At 45.0% G+C, this 21541-nt stretch overlaps 1 protein-coding gene and 1 non-coding gene across 2 annotated transcripts in view; one reads left to right on the top strand and one right to left on the bottom strand.

Moving 5' to 3' along the window:
- Positions 1 to 21541, top strand: part of LOC124619300 (eyes absent homolog 2) — a 760861-nt gene that overhangs the window by 487298 nt on the left and 252022 nt on the right. The window lies entirely within an intron of this gene.
- On the bottom strand, positions 12767 to 12841 carry Trnas-cga. The gene has a single exon. It is a non-coding gene; the product is annotated as a tRNA-Ser (tRNA).

Here is a 21541-nt window from a genome sequence, read left to right as displayed (position 1 = left end):
CTTTTGCAGGCAAGTGCTCTACCGGCTGAGCTACCCAAGCACGACTCACGAGCCGTCCTCACAGCTTTATTTCCGCAGTACCTTATCTCCTACCTACAAAAGTTCACAGAAGCTCTCCAACGAAACTTGCAGGACTAGCACTCCTGGAAGAAAGGATATTGCTGAGACATGGCTTAGCCACAGCATCCAATTCTTTAGTTCTGTTGCAAAATGTGGGTAGTTTCATGGAGTCGTGTAGTTAGTTCCACTATTTTAAATGTGATCCCAAAGGACCGGGCTTAGTTTGAAGACGTTCTAGGTCTCTGATGATTTCGTTGAGCTTCTCTCTTGTTATCTTATGAAACTAGGAGGCTGTATTTTGAGAGAAGTCTGCATCTCTCAAACTGAATGGTTTTTCATCTTCAGTTAAGGAGTCGTTAAAGGTTACAGAAACCTTTTCTGAAGGTTGAAGTACAGTAAGTCCTTTGTCATAACGAACATAGCGAGTTGCAAAGCGTATTTTAAGATATCCGACTCTTGGTTTTTTCCTTCAGGGAGGTTCCTTGAGAGAACTGTGCAGAAATTTTTTGGCTGGATACCTCCACATCATCGGCTGTTCAAACGTTATCCACTGTCCTTCTCAGTTCATCCATATAGTACGGCATGCGTATGGTGCCATTGTTATCTGTCTTACAGCTTAAATACAAGAAGCATTGATTGAAACCTTCCTCGAAGCAAATGTCATCTAACCGCAAATACAGCAGAACTTATCAGCTCTATTGTCACGTTTACGAGATATTATTATACGAGCCTGTTAATAGTAGATTGCTAGCTGTGTTTTAGCGCTCACATATGTTTTTTCCTTCAGGGAGGTTCCTTGAGAGAACTGTGCAGAAATTTTTTGGCTGGATACCTCCACATCATCGGCTGTTCAAACGTTATCCACTGTCCTTCTCAGTTCATCCATATAGTACGGCATGCGTATGGTGCCATTGTTATCTGTCTTACAGCTTAAATACAAGAAGCATTGATTGAAACCTTCCTCGAAGCAAATGTCATCTAACCGCAAATACAGCAGAACTTATCAGCTCTATTGTCACGTTTACGAGATATTATTATACGAGCCTGTTAATAGTAGATTGCTAGCTGTGTTTTAGCGCTCACATATCTTGCTCGTTCTCACCAGCCTCAAAATCGTTTACAGATTTTCCTCGGTTAATAGGTGAATGATAGAACTGGTTAATATTTCCAATAACGTATCCTTCTCTCTACTACACTCTCTCTGGCAATGGGCAGCAACGGTCCAGCCTACTAACTCGGTTAGGGAATGTTACTACGTACTAATATGTCTCAAATGGCTCTGAGCACTATGGGACTTAACTTCTGAGGTCATCAGTCCCCTAAAACTTAGAACTACTTAAACCTAACTAACCTAAGTACATCACACACATCCATGCCCGAGGCAGGATTCGAACCTGCGACCGTAGCGGTTGCGCGGTTCCAGACTGTAGCGCTTAGAACCGCTCGGCCACCTCGGCCGGCTACGCATTAATACATGGAGACTGATTCATCGACTATATTCTTTGACAAACAGCAACAGGTATTGCTGTCATAACTATAAATTAAAATTATTTCCAACGCACTTCCGTGTTTCCTACCGAAGTTTTAAACAGTAGAACTGTAAATAACTAATTCCTCCGATTTGGGGACTCTTTTTCCCCTGGTCACATATTGCTGAAATCTGGCTGAAAACAAGACATTTCTACGACACGTTGAGTTCACTTAAAGCAGAAAGTGAGAAGTATTTCAATACGTAAACGAACCACGATGAATATCCGGCTTATGTTGGATTTAAGAATCAGCGCAGCATCTTCGTTGTTCTAATTCTTCATAGAGAGTATATTGAAACATTATCCTTATAAAATGGTTAAATTGAAAGTTTATAAACTGTCTTAAAGTAACAAAATGCACGGTCTATTTTACACTTAAAGTATTCATTAGTTCGGAACGAACGTGTCATTTCTGTTTTTAATAATATGCATGAAAAACGTAGTCGTCGTTTTCGCTATTTTCAGACAGTTACTTCTTGTGTCTTCTGCATTATACAGGGCATGAGTGAGACATTCCTAAAAGCGATTTTAACAACTCCCTACCATGTCAACATTATCTAGACGGTGTGATTTATGGAAGTTTTAGTCGGTTCCAGGAGCGTGCACGGGTATCCGAAGTGGTTAAGGCGACCTCTCGCGATAACTGAGAAATCCGGGTTCGAGTCCGGGTCTGACACAAATTTTCATATGCCACTATTGGGTATTCGATCTATACCTAACACAGCCGATGTCAAGGAATTCGCTACCAGTGAATTAATTGGAATTATTTGGTTCAAATGGCTCTGAGCACTGTGGGACTTAACATCTATGGTCATCAGTCCCCTAGAACTTAGAACTACTTAAACCTAACTAACCTAAGGACATCACACAACACCCAGTCATCACGAGGCAGAGAAAATCCCTGACGTCGCCGGGAATCGAACCCGGGGACCCGGGCGTCGGAAGCGAGAACGCTACCGCACGACCACGAGCTGCGGACTGGAATTATTTCTTACGGCTGTGGATCGTAGACAATGCCCTTTCTTTCAGACATGTATTTAAGTCCCAAGCATCTTTTCCTCCCCAAGAATTTATACAAATGCTTGTATTTTTCAAATATACAGTGATAGGTACATTCATAACTTGCATAGGTCATCGATATGTGCCTATTGTTAATGCAAGGAAAGAAAGAGAGAGAGAGAGGATGTAACACAAATAGAGAGCCTTAATCGATAATTATGTTGTATCATCTACAATTATGAAAATCCTTTATTATTGCTACTAGTTCCCATTCTCAGAGGTCATTATGAGGCACAGTAAGTTTTCATTCGCTTAATTTGCAAGGATAAATAAATCATGTAACGCGCAAACTCGAAATGAGCGTCATTCCCTGAGCCAAAAACTATCACTTATTTTAGATTTTATGCATCAGGTTCTGATACCTGTTTACGGTTAACTGTTCACTATAGGAGGACTTGCCGCAGTGGCTGTCGGGAGTGGCCTCGGTTTCTGTCGGTATCAAGACCTTTTTCGGCGAAGCCAACCTAGTCAACCTTAGATAGCACACGAAACTGTGTTCAGTGCTTCTGCGCTAACTATATTATTAGTTTCACTTTCAGGGTAGTGGAAGTTGTCCCTATTGATTGTAATCACAAGGCGACGTTAATACGGGAACAGTGTGGCCACAACAATGTCAGTGTTCTAGCACACAGTACTGAAAGCTAACTTTGGTGTATGTGAGAACGAGTCCCAAGAGCCAAGTCCACAAATCATCTTCACCCTACTATCGAAACAGCTTCTCCCGTCAGCCACCGCGCCGAGCGTCTTCTAAGAGTGAACAGTGATTAACATGTATCCTAGCAAATACTGTGACTGAAAAACTTTTCTGTGTGATGATGGCAGGCCGATGAGGCCGAGCGTTTCTAGGCGCTTCAGTCTGGAACCGCGCGACCGCTGCGGTCGCAGGTTCGAATCCTGCCTCGGGCATGGATGTGTGTGATCTCCTTAGGTTAGTTAGGTTTAAGTAGTTCTAAGTTCTAGGGGACTGATGATGACCTCAGATGTTAAGTCCCATGGTGCTCCGAGCCATTTGAACCATTTTTGTGTGACGATGACATGTGGCAGTTGAAAATAGTTGCAGTAATAAAGCTTTTTAAGCAACTGATTGTGATAAAATGTCAGTTTGGATAAGTTACGTCAACTGAAAATGTTGGAGGACTTTAATTGTCACATAACCGATGGTTCTGTTCTCTGACGCTGGCGTGTTAGATCTTGAGACCGTCGTAAAAATAAAGAATGAAATCAGGCAAGGTTAATTTTTAAAATCTACATCAGCCTGTGACATACTCTCCTAATGTTACTTCTTGCCCGGCGTTCTCCGAAATGAAGATTCACCTTTCTCAGACGCCAATAACGTAATCTGCGATTTTGAGGCTGGCGAGAGCGAGACAGAGACGTGAGCGGCCGGCTTTGTGCACTTGATGTTATCTTTGGCCGTGGAGTAAACGGCGTTGTAGGCGCTCGGACACACGTTCATGTTTACGGCGCTATAAATACCCGTACTGCTGTCCGCGGGCGTGCCGTGCCGCGGATGCTCTCGTGGCGTCTTCCGCGCTCACCGCGGCCGCTCTCTCTCTCTCTCTCTCTCTCTCTCTCTCTCTCTCTCTCTCTCTCTCTCTCTCCACGTCAGGTAGCCCACATCACCACCCCCAACACAGGCGAACATGTGTCACATTACTTCGCGCGTCTCTCGCTCGTGGACTTGCAGCACTGCATAGCGATTACTGGCTCGTTCGTAGGCGGCGGCAACTCAAAGGTACTCAGGTTGCTCTTATAGTAGCCAAAAGTTGTTGCTCACCTTGAGATGCTCATAACCAGAGTTTATTTCCGTACAACCCTAAACCTGAGTAACGTAAAACTACATTAAAAAATTATTGAGAAAACAACATCGAAACCAACATCATTTCTCTACATTATCTCCCTCAGACTGTTTGTTCTTGGTTGGCAAACTTACTAAGTCTGGCCTTGTGGCAGAGCTCATTTCCACTCCTGAACCGCCTCCGCAAACTCGTCATCCCACAAAAACTTGGATACACGCAGGTGATTCTTTATCGGATCAAAAAGGTGAAAATCATTTGGGGCTAGGTCAGATGGATGATCCACCTGTTCAGAGTCAAAATTTGAATGGACTGGATAGGTTCCCCAGGTATTTGAGGGCAGTAATTGTAGTAAAAACACACGTTTAGAAAACTTAACTCCCTTCTTCACTTTTGCTTTGTATTTCAGACTTCGCAGCAGTTAACGGTTTGCTGTCACTATTCAGCGTTGGCCTTTAAGAGTGTAATTAATGAGCGGTGGAGTTTTCATGTCGAAAAACACTCATCATCAAAGCCCACCCGAACGTCCGTCGTCAGACACAAGTCCACATTTAAAGAAAAGGAGTTTTACTGAGCACACTTATTAGATCAAAAACGAAGATTATGATATTTAAAATCCACATCAGCCGGTGACGTACTCTCGTAATGTTACTTCCTGCGAAGTATAAGGGACAGTCAAATGAAAACGAGACACATGGAAAAAAATTGGCCATGTACGAGTAGGATTCGCACACTAAGATTTCTGTACAGACTTAATTACGTATATAGACAATTCATTCATTCCGGGAATCGAGAATCTGACCATTTTTGCCTGTTATCGACACTGATGCCAGCAAAGACATGAAAGTAGAGCTGTGGCTGGTCCCGGCGGAGGTTCGAGTTCTCCCTCGGGCATGGGTGTGTGTGTTCGTCCTTAGCATAATTTAGGTTAAGTAGTGTGTAAGCTTAGGGACTGATGACCTTAGCAGTTAAGTCCCATAAGATTTCAAAAAAGATTGGTTCAAATGGCTCTGAGCACTATGGGACTCAACTGCTGTGGTCATAAGTCCCCTAGAACTTAGAACTACTTAAACCTAACTAACCTAAAGACATCACACACATCCATGCCCGAGGCAGGATTCGAACCTGCGACCGTAGTGGTCGTGCGGTTCCAGACTGTAGCGCCTTTAACCGCTCGGCCACTCCGGCCGGCTTATAAGATTTCACACACATTTGAACACTTTGAAAGTAGAGCTCTCTGTCCAACACTATTCTGAGGTATCAGACATGAGAAGCCGTCGTTGTCTTGTGGGCGTTCAGTGTCACTTTATTACTACGGTACAAGGTGACCGCCGGGTTAAGCTGTCTCGAGAGTCGTCTCACTATGGCAAAGCGCTGCAGTCCGCTGGTAGAGAGAGGCGCAGTGTCATCTGCAGATTGCGCCTGGTGGACGTTCTTCTCTAGCGGTAGGGCAGTTTTTTGATGTAGATGTTGAATAGCACCGGCGACAGGACCGAGCCCTCGGGGATTCCAGGGGAAAGCAGTTTGGCACTAAAGCGTTCTCCTTCGATGGATTCATCCGCCGATCTTGCGGATAGCTGTCGACGAGATGTGTGTAACAATCCGGAACTGATGTTTGATAAACAACCTTCTGGACAAATCATATCCTACATATTTTCCCAGTCTAGGAGCGCTCTCTAAGCACTATGGGACTTAACATCTATGGTCATCAGTCCCCTAGAACTTAGAACTACTTAAACCTAACTTACCTAAGGACGTCACACAACACCCAGTCATCACGAGGCAGAGAAAATCCCTGACCCCGCCGGGAATCGAACCCGGGAACCCGGGCGTGGGAAGCGAGAACGCTACCGCACGACCATGAGCTGCGGACTCCAGGAGGGCCACGGCCGTGGACTTTATGGAGTTGAAGCTACTGGTAACGTGCTCCACCAGGTGAAAGATTTGCATTTCTGCGGACAATTTCTTCTGAAAGCCATATTCTTCGAGCCTAATAGTTCTGTCTGCTGCAAGAGGCTGTTGAACGCGGTGGAGCACTACTCTTCGAGGATATTACTCCTCGTAGTGAGCAAGACTGATCGGCTTATAGTTTGTGGCATACCGGAGATCCTTGGGTAGGGGAATAATTCTGGCAGTCTTCCATTGCGGTGGAGAACAGTTGAGCTGCAAACTCTTGTTAAACCTTGTGGTCCGAAGAACCAATAGCTTTCGCAGAGGCTGTTTTAGATTTTAATCTTTTATGCAGTCTCTGCCTGGAGCCGAGGTGTCTTTCTTCTTCCAAATGATATTCCTGATTTCTGTGGGAGTTGCGAATTGTCACAAGGTGTTTATCGGTCACCCCGGAAATCGCCAATAAAGTGCAGTGTGCTGTTACTCGCGTCGTTCGTTAGCCTCGAGGTCATATTCTGGGAGGGTGTTTCGTGTTTCATACGTCTCAGCGGAGGCCTCCACCACTTGGAGAGGATCGTAGGACACTGCCTCGGCAGTGACTAGGGCGCTTTTCGGCTGAGGAGACGCCTACATTGCTTTCACTAGGTGCCATTCCTGTTTTTACAGGAGATGGAACGCCTCCATCTTATCCCCTCGTCTCTCAAGTCTCCATTCCGCCCGTCAAGACCTGAGATCTCGCTGGAGCCTATGCATTTGCCTCGTATCGAGTGCATTCCGATACGCCTGCCACTTCCGCCGATATTTGTTCCTCCGATGACGGAACTCCTGAATCAGTGGCGCGACGAATCGCTGTTTGCCCTTCCTGAAGACGTATTCGACCGCTATGACAATGTCCTCTTTCGATCTCAAGATTAGCGTGGGACAAATCGTGTTCGTCAGGATTCGTCTATTTTGATTCTAGTCCGTTGTCTTCTTGGATATAGTGATTCTGTATAGGACGGCTAGCACTGGACAGTTCAATTTCCACTAGCACGTTTTTAGTAATGACGATGCCGAGGATATCCGGGCGGTGTCAACCGTTGAATGGCAAGTGCGTGGTATCCCGCAGGCCCTGTACTTCCAGGCCTTGTTCCAAGGCTAGGAGTTGGCCTTCCGCTCTGCTGGTGCTGTTAGAGTTTCAGAGCTGGCGTTTGGCGTTTTAACCCCCCAGAGATGAAACTCGACTCCGTAAGGGAGCTGAGTGCTTCCACCTCTTGCCGGTGTAGGTCACTGCGTGGGGAGGAAGTACTACTGCATCAGCCTCTCTCTGGGCTAGCGGTGGCATGTCCTCTTGGTGGTGGGTGACCCCCTGACCCCCCCCCCCCCCCCCCCCCCGTCGTGCCGGTCAAATGGTTCAAATGGCTCTGAGCACTATGGGACTCAACTGCTGAGGTCATTAGTCCCCTAGAACTTAGAACTAGTTAAACCTAACTAACCTAAGGACATCACAAACATCCATGCCCGAGGCAGGATTCGAACCTGCGACCGTAGCGGTCTTGCGTTTAAAGACTGCAGCGCCTTTAACCGCACGGCCACTTCGGCCGGCGTGCCGGTCAATTCCATAGGATACCATATTAGACAGTCATAAAGGTTCATTCCCATGGAGTTGTGTTTCGCTCGCAAGTAGAACGTCCACATTGTGCATCGTGATGTGCTGTTCCACTTCGATCTTTTTCTGTTTTACTCCGTTGGTGTTCCAAATTAGCATGGCTATGTCTCGTAAGTTGTCTTGCCAAGATTTTGCTCGTAGCGTGTGATGTTTGTTTTATTAAGTTACATGTTCCATAGGATTGCGCCCGTGGTCTAGGGGTAGCGTCTTTGATTAGTAATCGAAACGTCCTCGGTCCCGGGTTCGAACCCCGTCACAGCTTAAGTTTTGAATAAAAATCATCAACAATAGAGACTTCCGGCATAAGAAGACACCCTCATTCAGCCAACGACCTTGTCGAAGAGGGTAGTGGAGCGGATATTGGTTCAGGGCACTGTCTTGCCCTTGGGGTGGGAAACTGCCCCTAAAGGCGGAATAATAAGCAATGATCAACCGCATAAGAATGCAGCAAGCAATGGAAACCACTGCATTAAAAACGCCCATAGGTCGTGTGGTCTGTAATTGGAAAAGTATCGTGGAGGTCTCTCCATTGGCAAAAGATTCTGGAATAGTCCCTCATTCGGATCTCCGGAAGGGCACTGCCAAGGGGGAAGTGACCATAAGGAAAAGACTGAATATTACAATTAACATCTTAGTCTGGCAGAGATTCCGAAATCAGATATTGGATTGTAACACGTACCCAGGAGCAGATACAGACTCAATTCACAATTAAGTAGTGATGCAGAGTAGGCTGAAATTTGAGAGACTACTCAGGAAGAATCGGTGCACAAAGAAAGACATACGCTTGAACTGATCAGAGGCTGTAGACACTGCGATGACGAATAGTTCACTAGAAGAGGAATGGGCATCTTTAAAGGGGGAAGTCACAGAACTTGGAAAGAAAACCATAGATGCAAGGAAGATAACTGCGAAGGAACCATGAATAATAGACGAAATACTTCAGCTGGTCGATGAAAGAAGGATGTACAAAAATGTTCAGGGAAATTCGGGAATAGTGAAATACAAGTCTCTGAGGAATGAAATAATCAGGAAGCGCAGGGAACGTTAAATGAAATGGCTACATAAAAAATGTAAAGATATCGAAAGAGAAATAGTTGTCGGAAGGACTGACTCAGCATATAGGAAAGTTAAAACAACCTTTGGTGAAATTAAAAACAAGGGTGGTAACATTAAGAGTGCAATGGGAATTTCACTGTCAAACGCAGAGGAGAGAGCGGATTGTTGGAAAGAGTACATTGAAGGCCATTATGAGGGGGAAAACTTGTCTAATGACGTGATAGAAGAAGAAGCAGGAGTCGATATAGAACAGATATGGGATCCTGTATTAAAATCAGAATTTAAAAGGGCTTTGGAGGACTTAAGATCAAATAAGACAAAAGAGATAGACAACATTCCATCAGAATTTCTAAAATCGTTGGGTGAAGTGGCAACAAAACGAACATACACGTTGGTGTGTAGCGTGTATGGGACTGGCGATATACCATCAGAATATCGGAAAAGCATCATCCACACAATTCCGATGATAGCAAGAGCCGACAAGTCCGAGGATTATCGCACAATCAGCTGAACAGCTGATGCATCCAAGTTGCTGACAAGAATAATATACAGAAGAACGGAAAGCAAAACTGAGTATGTGTTAGATGACGATCACGTGGGCTTTAGGAAAAGTAAGGGCACCAAAGAGGCAGTTCTGACGTGTGGTTGATAACGGAAGCAAGACTGGTGAAAAATCAAGACACGTCCACAGGATTTGTCGACCTGGAAAAATCGTTCGACAATGTCAAATGGTGCAAGATGGCTGAAATACTGAGAAAAATAGGAGTAAAAGAACAGGGAAAGGCGGGTAATACACAATAACCAAGAGGGAAAAATAATACCGAAAGACCAAGAACGAAGTGCCTGGATTAAAAAGGGTGTAAGACAGGGATCTACTCTTTCACTCCTACTTTTCAATCCATACATCAAAGAAGCAGTGAGGAAAATAAAAGAAGGGCTCAAGAAAGGGAGTAAAATTCAGGGTGAAAGGATATCAATGATAAGATTCGCTGATGACATTGCTATCCTCAGTGAAAGTGAAGAACGATTGCAGAATGTGTTGAATGGAATGGTCTAATGAGCACAGAATATGGATTGAGAGTAAACCGAAGAAAGATTAAAGTAATGATAAGTAGCAGAAATGAGAACAGGGGAAAACTTAACATTATAATTGGGGATCAAAAAGTAGACGAAGTTAAGGAGTTCTGCTACCGAGGCACAAAATAACCTATGACGGAGGGAGTAAGGAGGACGTAAAAAGCAGATTAGCACTGCCGAGAATGGCATTTCTGACCAAGAGAAGTCTGCTAGTATTAAACATAGGTTTAACTTGCAGAAATTTCTGAGAATCTACATTTGGAGTACAGCATTGGATCGTAGTGAGTCAAGGACTGTGGGAAAACTAGAACAGAGGAGCATTAAAACCTTTGAGATATGGCCCTACAGAAGAATGGTGAAAATTAAGTGGACTGGTAAGTTAATAAATAAGAAGATTCTCCGCAGAATCGGTGAGAAATGGAATGTACGGAAAACGCTGACAAGAAGGGACAGAATGGTAGAACTTCTGTTAAGGCCTCAATGGATAACTGCGGCCGCTGTGGTCGAGCGGTTTTAGGCGCTTCAGTCCGGAACCACGCGGCTGCTTCGGTCACAGGTTCGAATCCTGCCTCGGGCATGGATGTGTGTGATGTCTTTACGTTAGTTAAGTATAAGTAGTCCTAAGTCTAGGGAACTGATGACCTCAGATGTTAAGTCCCATAGTGCTTAGAGCCATTTGAACCATTTTTGACATGGTACTAGAGCGAGCTGTAGAGGATAAAAACTGTAGAGGAAGACAGAGATTGAAGCATACCCATCAAATAATTGAGGACGTAGGGTGCAATTGCCACTCTGAGATGAAAAGGTTGGCACAGGAGAGAAATTCTTGGCGGGCCGCGACAAACCAGTCAGAAGACTGTTGATTCAAATTTAAAGAAATTCCATGGATCATTTTAACGAATATTTTATGTAAATTCTGTGGAACGATTCAGTTTACGATTAGTGTTAACATTAATGATCACGTTATTTTTTTAGTCCTACTCATGCAGTTACACTTAAAAACAAAGTGTTTTTTTAAGCACAAATTAGTCTGTGGAATAGAACGAGTTTCCTAGGAGAAATGATTTTAACTTAGATTTGAAACTTGCTTTGCTGCTCCTCAGACCTTTTTTATGATACTGGGAAAATTATCAAAAATTTCTGTTGCTGTATATTGAGTTCATTTCTGAGCCACTGACAGCTTTAATAATGGGTAAGAAAGGTAATTTTTTCTTCTAGTTTTGTAGGTATGGACATCACTGTTCTTATCAAATTGTGATGGATTATTTCTGAAGAATTTCATTTGTGAATGTATGTATTGCGCAGGTGCAGCTAAAATGCGTAACTCGTTGAAGAGGTACGTACATGACGACCGCAGGTGAACCCTATTATTCTTACTACTCGCTTGAGTGCAATCAATACCTTCTTTATAAATCGTGAGTTACCTCAGAAAATTATTCAGTAAGATATTACTGCATGGAAGTATGCAGAATACGTCAGGAAGTTGATCCATTTGTGCCCAAGACTAGCAATAATACGAAGAGCAAAAGCAACTGAACTTACCTATTTGAGGAGCACAGTAATACTCGTATGCTTCTTGAAGTTCACGTTTTCATCGGCATATGCACTCATAAATGTGGAGCATTCTACCCTGTTTATTGACTCCTGCGCATGTGCAACATCAATTGTTGGTATGACTTCGTTTGTTGTACAGAACAGAATATAGTGTGTGCTTTTTTAAATTAAGGGAGAGACCATTTTCAGGGAACTATGAAAAATCATTAAAAATCTCTTCTGTGACTTCCTCTCTAAAGGGATTTATTATAACACTAGTATTGCCTACAAAAGGTACCAATTTGCTTGTTAAACGTTAACTGGATGCCCATTCCTGTATATAAGGAATAGGAGTGGAACCAAAATTGAACCCTGTGGGATTCCCTTTGAAATTTCTCCTCAGTCACAACATTTTCACCCTTCCAACATTGCATGAACTGCTCAGCACAATTTTTGGCTTCTGTGTGTGAAGTATGACTCAAACCAGGTGTGTGTAAAGCCATCAGTACCATAAAACTTGAGATTTTCTAAGAATATAACATGATTTAGACATTCAAACGCCGTGGAAAGATCGCAGAAAACTACCAATTGACAATCTGTTTCATTATTTGAGGCTTGTAATACTTGATGAGTGAATGTATAAATATCACTCTCAGTCAAGGTACCCTTCTGGGTTCCAAACTGTGAAATGCTGCTCTTCAGTCCATTTCGTTATCGAAAATTTGGGAATCTTCTATTTGAAATTACATCAACACCATAACACCTTTTTGTTTTTTGGAGTTCTATAATTATATTAATTTCAGTGAAGGATATTGGTGCCACTTCTAGCTGCTTAAAGTTTGTGGACTGACAGTTTTGATATATTTATTGTTTCTTCAATTAAACCTCTTAAACCTATTTTTGCTACTACCTTTAGAAAGTGACTGTTAAAAGTCCTCGAAGCTTGTGAATTGTCAATCACAACATTGCCATTTAATTTAACTGTTACGGTATCTTGTACACTGACTGTCCCGCTTCCCTTTTACAATGTCCCATATAGTTTTAGTCTTCCAGAATGAGATTTTCACTCTGCAGCGGAGTGTGCGCTGATATGAAACTTCCTGGCAGATTAAAACTGTGTGCCCGACCGAGACTCGAACTCGGGACCTTTGCCTTTCGCGGGCAAGCGCTCTACCAACTGAGCTACCGAAGCACGACTCACGTCCGGTACTCACAGCTTCACTTCTGTCAGTACCTCGTCTCCTACCTTCCAAACTTTACAGAAGCTCTCCTGCGAACCTTGCAGAACTAGCACTCCTGAAAGAAAGGATACAGCGGAGACATGGCTTAGCCACAGCCTGGGGGATGTTTCCAGAATGAGATTTTCACTCTGCAGCGGAGTGTGCGCTGATATGAAACTTCCTGGCAGATTAAAACTGTATGCCCGACCGAGACTCGAACTCGGGACCTTTGCCTTTCGCGGGCAAGCGCTCTACCAACTTTTTTTTTCCAAACAATCTTTATTCGTACAATTGTACTATCTTAGGGATAAGAAAAGGATCGAGACAGCAAAAACAATTTGGAAACCAGAAAATCAACGTAAAGGCCGCCCTTTTTTTTGTGTAACATGAATAAAGTAAATGACAATCCTAGTCACGGGCGGGAGTGAAAATGAAGTTATCAACTGCATCACAATCCCTGCAGCACACGGTGTCGCATCATAAATCTGGCAGACAGCCATATAATCTTGACCATTTCTGCCTTTGTGGGCGGCAAGTATTTCTCCTGCGTCGACCAGGTAGGAGCCAGTTTTCTTCTCAGTGTGCTATATGCCAATATAACTGAACCGCGCAGTATTGTCTCTAGTCGTTCTGCTGCAGGAGTCTTCTCAGTTCTGGGACACCCCAGCTGTCGGGCGGATTGTGAAAAACACTTCCTAAAAAATTGGAAAAGTAAGTCCTGTATTTCGTATGACTCCGTATGAGCTCGTGTTGTACTTGTAAATACATCCAATAATCCATCACGGACTTAATATCGTACGAATACAAATATTTCGTCGCATGTCCAGCGATCCAATTGACCGCATACGTCTTTTGGTTGGGAAAAAAGGTCTTGTCCGGTAGAAAAAGTACATCCGAAGTGATTTCTGTGTAGTTAGTGCGCCGAAGGAAGGCCAATATTCGACGCGTCAGCATCCAGACGTCCCTCGCTGCGCCACACACTAAACCATGTTCTTCCGTTGCTAACAGGCCACAGTTTGCGCAAAGAGGAGAATCGACCATATGAATTGTATGTAATCGACTCCTGGTCGCAAGTTTACGGTTTATAAGAATGTACCACATCGATCTCGCTGCTGTTGACAGTAATGGAGTATGCACCGCACACCAAATGTGGTTCCACGTTCTCGACGGGTATTTGAATTCCATTACGTTGCGGGCATGGTGATCCATCAAGCACCTATAGATCTCCCGAGTCGTGGGTATTCTCGTCGAAGGTACTTTCAGACGAACATAACTGTAATCAACAAGAAATGAGGCAATGTGTGCAAGAGAAGGCGAAATATTGCCCACCGCAATAGGGGGTTCGTGCGAAGGCGGAACAAGTACTTCTATCAGAGCTGACGTTATGGTGTGCTTTCGTTGTTGCCAATTTCGTATCATCGCTCGCATGTAAAGCGCCAGAGCTTTGTTTCGCACGTTTGTGAGGTTGAGGCCACCGTTCCGGAATTGTAGTGTTAACGTGTCATATGTGATCTTAAATAACATCCCAGTACTAACATAGTAACGAAAGGCAGCCATGAGGCGGTCTGCAATACCCTTCGGTATTGGTAGGATCTGCGCTAAATGGGGCAGTCGTGACGCTATGTGCACGTTAGTGTATGCCACACGCTGGATCATGTCAAAGGCTCTCAGTGAGTTGTTTCGTATCGCCAGACGAACATTTTCCAGAAGCCGCCGAGAACTCGCCGCCGCTGACCGCCGTAGTGAACGGGTAAATGTGATCCCCAGACATCTCAGCGATTCCACCGTCTGAAACGGTCCCGGTATATCTTCCAGACCCCGTCCAATGTGCATAATTTTGGATTTCGTCATGTTAATGACACTGCCTGCTGCCGTCCCGTAAGAGTCTAGATGTTCAACATCCTGACGCACTTCATGACCTGATCTGACAAGAAGGATCAGGTCGTCCGCATATGCGCGACAAACGAAAGAGTTCTCATTAAGCGCTATCCCAGTAAGTGAGCGCCTCATAACACACATCAGCGGCTCAAGCGCTATCGCAAACAGCATCATGGAGAGTGGGCACCCTTGTCGGACGGAGCTGTTAATAGGAACCGAGCCCGCTTCCCGACCGTTTACAATCACCTTCGATGTAGCCCCTCGTATTAGCCTCATAATGATGGAGATGAAAACAGGTGGAATCTCCATTCGGCTCATGACTGACGCCAAGAAGTCATGGTTTATCCTGTCGAACGCACGATCGAAGTCCACAGATATCATCGCTGCTCGCATTTTACACGTTTCCGCAAGGGCGATAACGTCACAGTATTCACTTAACGCCGAGGAGATGTTGCTTCGCACCCCTAGGCAAGCCTGATCAGGGGATATTGTCCTGGATATCGCCAGCTTGAGACGAGACGCTAGTAGCCGTGCAAAAATTTTACAATCGGTGTTTAGCATAGTGAGAGGCCGATATTGATTAACACTGCGACTCCCCGCCATCTTCGGGATGGGAAGAAGAAAGCCCGTCACAAAATCCGACGGTAGGCGCATGTTCGGACTCATCGCCTCATTGTACATCGACACCAACTGTGGCATCATCATGTCCACGAATTCTCGATAAAACTCCAGCGTAATCCCATCTGGCCCCGGTGATTTATGGGCCGCTCCTTTTGTGAGTGCCACCTTTATATCGTCTTCTGTGAGTGGCTCCATAAGCGCTGCCTTATCCGTCTCCGTCAGTGTCGTTTGCAGATGTTGCAGTATCTCTTCCCCTACCTGACGGTCCGACGGTGTACCGGCATAGAGATGGCGGAAATGCTCTAAAAATTCATTTGCAATGTCCTGTTGTGTTGTCAGTTGACGGCCATCTAAACCGTGGAGCACTGTTACCAATGCCCGGCGGTAACGCTTATGTTCCCGCGACACATGGTGCATCGAGGTACGTTCCCCAGTGATGGTGTCAAGACATCTTGCCCGTATTGGGATGCCACCCAGTCGTCGTCGCGTGATCGATAGGATTTGTGCCTTGACACTATGAACTTCCGCATGATGATGTTCTGCAGACGGCACCTGGAAGGACAGCTCACGAAGCATGGTGTAATAATAATCAAGAGTGTCTCTCTGCCATCTCGCCTTATCCCGACCATACTGTATTAGAGCTCTTCTTATTGCCGGCTTAGTGCACTCGAGCCACCATTGAAGCACGGAGGTATACGTTGGTAGACGGCGTTGACATGTGGCCCATACCTCCTCGACTCTCTGACGACATTCGGGGTCCGCCAAAAGGGACGAATTGAGCTTCCATGTCCCGCGGCTTCTCCACACACTTTGCCTAGGGAGTGACATGGTACAAATGTAAGCCAGATGATCAGTAAATGCCGCAGGCCATCGTTCCGCGTCGACCACCTTATCCTGTAGGCCAACCGAAACATATATTCGATCGAGTCTGCTCGCCGAGTGACTGGTAAAAAAAGTATATCCCTCACGGTTCCTATGAATCATGTCCCAGGTGTCGCTTAATTCCAGATCCCGGCATAGCACATGCAATTCACGACAGGTATTGTAATGTGGTGTCTGGTCTTTTGGGCTAAAACACAATTGAAGTCACCACCTATAATGAAATGATCGAATCTGCCGGTAAATAAGGGCACAATCTCTTCCGAATAATATCTCGCACGCGCCCGTCTGTTGTCTGTGCCGGAAGGGGCATAAACATTGAGAATGCGAATTCCATTAACAGTTATCGCCAGTCCTCGTGCCGAAGGTAGATAAGCCAGGTCTCGGACCGGAATCCCGTCCCGGACCAATATCACCGTTCCACTGTCGTTCGAGTGCGGTGAGGTGTAGGAGATGTATCCATGTACTTCCTGGAACTCAGGAATGTAAATTTCCTGCACCATCGGTATATTCACATCCGATGCGTATATCATGTCCCTAAACAACTGCTGTTTCACGGGCGATCTAATGGTATTTACATTCACTGTCCCTATTCTGTATGCCTGGGGTCGAGTAGCTGTCATCTCCACATGATGTTAAAATGACAAAGTTTCACCGTGTCGATTGTCCCTTTGCACATCCGCCGAGGGTCGCCCGAGGAACGCGTCCCTGTGGCATTAGGTTTCTTGAGATGCGGACGGATGCAAGGCCCCACCAATAGAATGGTCCGCATCGGTGATTTCGTCGTCCTGCTCATACCAGCTGATACTATTGGTGTGCTCCAAATTTTCCTGTGCGGCATTGATGTGTGACATCTGTTGTTCTTTCGCAACTGTAGACTCCACCGCCGAAGGGGTAGCAGGCCCCTGAGCGGATGCGTCTTCTGAGCGACATGACATCATTTCACTGTCCGAATTCATATGATCTGCGACATCCGAAGCTTGTGGTTCCATGTCAGACAGGTCCATAGTGTTAGACTCATCTGGGCTCCCTAGAAGAGAAGGGAGCGTCTCCGCAGAGTTTAGTCGGCGCTTCTTGCGGCGGTTTGGCGAGCGTTGTTTGCGGGCCGTAACCTCGGCCTCTGGTGTTGGCGAATCTTGCATCTCCTGCGTTCCCGCCGCCGCCACAATGCCCTGGGGCCGTTCCACTTCAGCTTCCATGCCTATTGTGATGCTCTCATCCTCTTTCTGCGCCACCTGTAGTGTCTGAGATTGGAGGTTGGTCGGAGCCATTCCTTCTTCAGTGGCGTCCGAAGGTGCCTCAATCAACTGCGGCGTCGGTTCGATGGTGCGCTCCGACCTCGGCGTCACCTCCCCGCGAAGTGCCGTCACGTAAGTCATCGGCAGTGACGTTGGTGTAGTCGGATTCTGGAAGTCTCCTCTGGGGAGTTGCACGAGTCTCCTCTGCATACACGCTGATCGAAGATGTCCTTCACCACCACACCCGGAGCATGTCCGGGGCTGTCCATCATAGATGACAATAGCTCTACAGCCGCCGATGTTTATGTACGATGGCACATGTTTCGTAAGGGCAATTCGCACCTGTCGGACACCATTGAGTACTGGATACGTGCTAAAACTTGCCCAACGTTCGGCCGTATGACTAATAACTCTGCCATATGGCTGGAGTGATTCAGTGACCAATGATTCGGGTACCTCGAAAGGCAGCTCGAAGATTCGAATCGTACGCACGCCCAGGCCCGAATGAGTAGCTAAAACTTCGCCAATATGACCATCGGAGTGTCGGAACTGGAATCCTCGTTTGGCGGCTTCAATGATCCTATCACATGCTGCGTCGTCAATCATCTTTACGTAAAGAGTGCTGCTCACAATTGATAAGTGAATTCCAATAATCTCCGTGTAATTAAGATGCACTTCGTCCCTCAAGAAACGTTCGAGTTCGAAAGCCTTCGGTCTTGCATACTCGTTACAGAACGTGAACTGTATCGTGGTTTTTCGGAAATTGTGTGCCATTGCGTTCGATTCAAACAGTAACACACGCGAGTGACGACGGTGCAAACACCGCTTCTTCCGCGAACGTTCGCAGCCGAGACGTAAACAAGTCCGAGCTGCTCCGCGGCGAAAGGCGGACTTCCAACTGAGCTACCGAAGCACGACTCACGTCCGGTACTCACAGCTTCACTTCAAGCCCGGTAGCCCTTTGCTGTAAGCACATCATAGCGAACGTCCGTTGGCACAGTTTCAGGGAATACTTTGATAACAACTTTCAAAATTCGCTCTTCCTAAGGCTGGTGCGCGAAATATTTCATATTGTTGTGTTGCAGGAAGTAATTCGTCTTTTGGTAGTCGTACATATTATCGAAATGGTACTTTATATGGTGCCTTTACAAATCACTCGTCGGGCGTCAGAGATATTGCTCATTATTTCCTCGCTGAGTTTAACATACTTGGTGGGGTGGTAGACCATCAACAAAGGAACTTGTTGGATCTTGATGAGGCCGGCTTCGTCTTGGAGATGTTGTGGATTGAGTGTCCATCAGCTCCTGTTAGTCAAGTTTAGCAAAAAAGTTCCTTGTTAGAACGTTATACGTGCCATGACCCTTGCAAACTTTCTTGTTGTAGTGTTGTTATGCCACGGAAAGTGCGACAGTCTTGGATCTTCTTCTTTCATTGATTTGCCGATGACTTTTTGGAAGTCAGTGTTGGTTCGTGTGCGGCCCTTTCCTTTGTTAGTTGTGCATGTGGTATGTCTTTGTCCAGTTCATTTTCTGACGTACCCGGTGAGATCGAATGGTCGGCTGAATCTTCAGATGCAGAAAGGGGTGCATCAGATTTAGCGTCATCTTTGGAATCCCTCCTGCGTCGGCTTGGTCTTGCTTTTTTTTACCAGCGGTGCGGCACAGCGAAGCTCTCTTGAGAATGTTACGGATCTGTTGTGTTTCCTCCAGCGTTAACTTCTTAATGTCGATCGTTGACGTTGTCATTTTCGACACTGACGTCATGGCCGTGGGCTCCGTGGAGGCGGGTATGTGGGATTGGAGGAGGAGGAGGAGGAGGAGGGGAGGGGGGGAGGGGGGCACCATTCAGGAGTTCTTCCCCCAGTCTTTCCGTTTAGCCTTTCCCTACATGACGTGGCCTAACCCTGCCGCAGCAGTGAAAACGATCTTTACTATGAAACCTAAGTTCAGGATACTCCCAAACTTTGGCCTGCTCCTATCACGTCCTGCCAATATCAAATGGTTCAAATGGCTCTGAGCACTATGGGACTTAACATCTGAGGTCATCAGTCCCCCAGAACTCAGAACTAATTAAACCTAACTAACCTAAGGACATCACACACACCCATGCCCGAGGCAGGATTCGAACCTGCGACCGTAGCGGTCGCGCGGTTCCAGACTGAAGCACCAAGAACCGCAGTGGTGATAGAGTTTAGGCTCGTCTATGTATATCAGATGAACTGCTTAATTAATGGAAACAACGTGCATGGACGAAGTCAATGAAGATGCAGTGACATTAAATGTTATCAGTGAAGCAACGGTCAGCGGTCCTAAACTTCAATGTAATGACACCACGTTATCACTAATGAAAACTTTTTCCACACTGGGACTCGTACCGGCATTTCCCACTAACGGAAATTAGTCACACGTTCACAACACTGGAATGCAGCGTTACTGAACTTTATTAAAATTCTATTATTTCATTTCAGTGCAACTCCACTGATTTCATTTCCATTGATTCAGTGATATTCATTCAGTTCATGTAACATCCCGTGTATCAGTTTAAGACACGATCTTCCATCATATCCGTTCTTCTGGTGATTTTATTTCGGAATGGAAAACCATATATATTTGTTCGTAAGTAATTGGTGGAAACCAGAGACAATGAAAGTTTGAATGAAGCCTGGGGATGTGCTCAGAAAGTGCAATGGATAAGTCAAATGCTCGCGATTTCGAGTTCCCGTTCGGCAAAAAAATATTCATTAGGCACATGTTCATTAGACCTACATGAATGTATTTTTGATTTTCTTCATTTTATGTTTATTCCTTTCGTCTCCATCTGTAGAACTGTTTTGCTGTATTTTCTGCTCAGTTTCCTTGAGTAATTATTCTTCTTTCTCTGCATTAATCTTGTATTTCTGTTTTTATTTGTTTTATTCTTTAAACAGGTCATTAGTTTCTCGACGAGTTTGATTCCATACTCCGTCACTTAATGTCTAGAATAGTCTCTCATCTCTTCGTACAACAGCAGCCAAACTTCCCAGACGTTTTCAACCACCTTTTGTTATTCTTGTTTTGGTGCCGCGGTGGCAGCAACGTGGGCGACGGTGGATGTTGGAAGTGGTGCATGGAGACATGTATGTCACATGAAAGATATCATGAATACTGTGTTCTGGTAGTTACGTTAGTTACAAGTTCCGTACATATTTTGCACGAGTTGTGTCTCCATGATGTGGAACTTACAGAGAATTATACAAGATTTAGTCGTTTCAAACTAACAAAAGTAACATACAAGTCTTTATCACGGCTCATGTTACAAATGAAACACAAATATACTAAATTTATGTACCGTACTACACATGACCTGCCGGCCGAAGTGGCCGTGCGGTTAAAGGCGCTGCAGTCTGGAACCGCAAGACCGCTACGGTCGCAGGTTCGAATCCTGCCTCTGGCGTGGATGTTTGTGATGTCCTTAGGTTAGTTAGGTTTAACTAGTTCTAAGTTCTAGGGGACTAATGACCTCAGCAGTTGAGTCCCATAGTGCTCAGAGCCAATTTTTTACACATGACCTCAATTTTTTACGAAACGTACAAAAGAAGAAATCGATCAGAAAAATTCTTTTATGTTCGATTAAAATTTACTTCGATATCTGTTATAACATTTTATGTTATTGGACAAACGATCAAAGATTTTTGTGGCGTATTAAACTCCTATTTGGGCATACAATATGACTGTGAGTTAACACACATTTTTCTAACTGCTCGCTCTTGTAGAGGCATCGTTTCCTTCCTAAGTGGCTGGTTATCCGAGAAAAGTATGCCATAAAACACTGATGAGTAGCAACATGGAAAATAGGCTGTTGTGTTTATTCGTTTGTTTTCCATACCGGCAATTGTGCGAAGAGCAAAAATACATCACCTTAGCTGTTTATACAGCTAAGTGACATGTTTCGTCCAGTTCAGATTTTTATCAAGATGTATATCCTATAATTTAGATGGTTCTACCCTATTCACTAACTCCCGTTCATATCTTACAATAAGTATTGATGTTCTGTTTGTTGTATAGAAGCACATCAGTAT

This window comes from Schistocerca americana, chromosome 6 (assembly GCF_021461395.2).
Source record: "Schistocerca americana isolate TAMUIC-IGC-003095 chromosome 6, iqSchAmer2.1, whole genome shotgun sequence".
In the NCBI taxonomy this organism is placed as follows: domain Eukaryota; kingdom Metazoa; phylum Arthropoda; class Insecta; order Orthoptera; family Acrididae; genus Schistocerca; species Schistocerca americana.
Note: the sequence above shows the minus strand (reverse complement) of the source record. Positions and strands in the feature narration are given on the sequence as shown.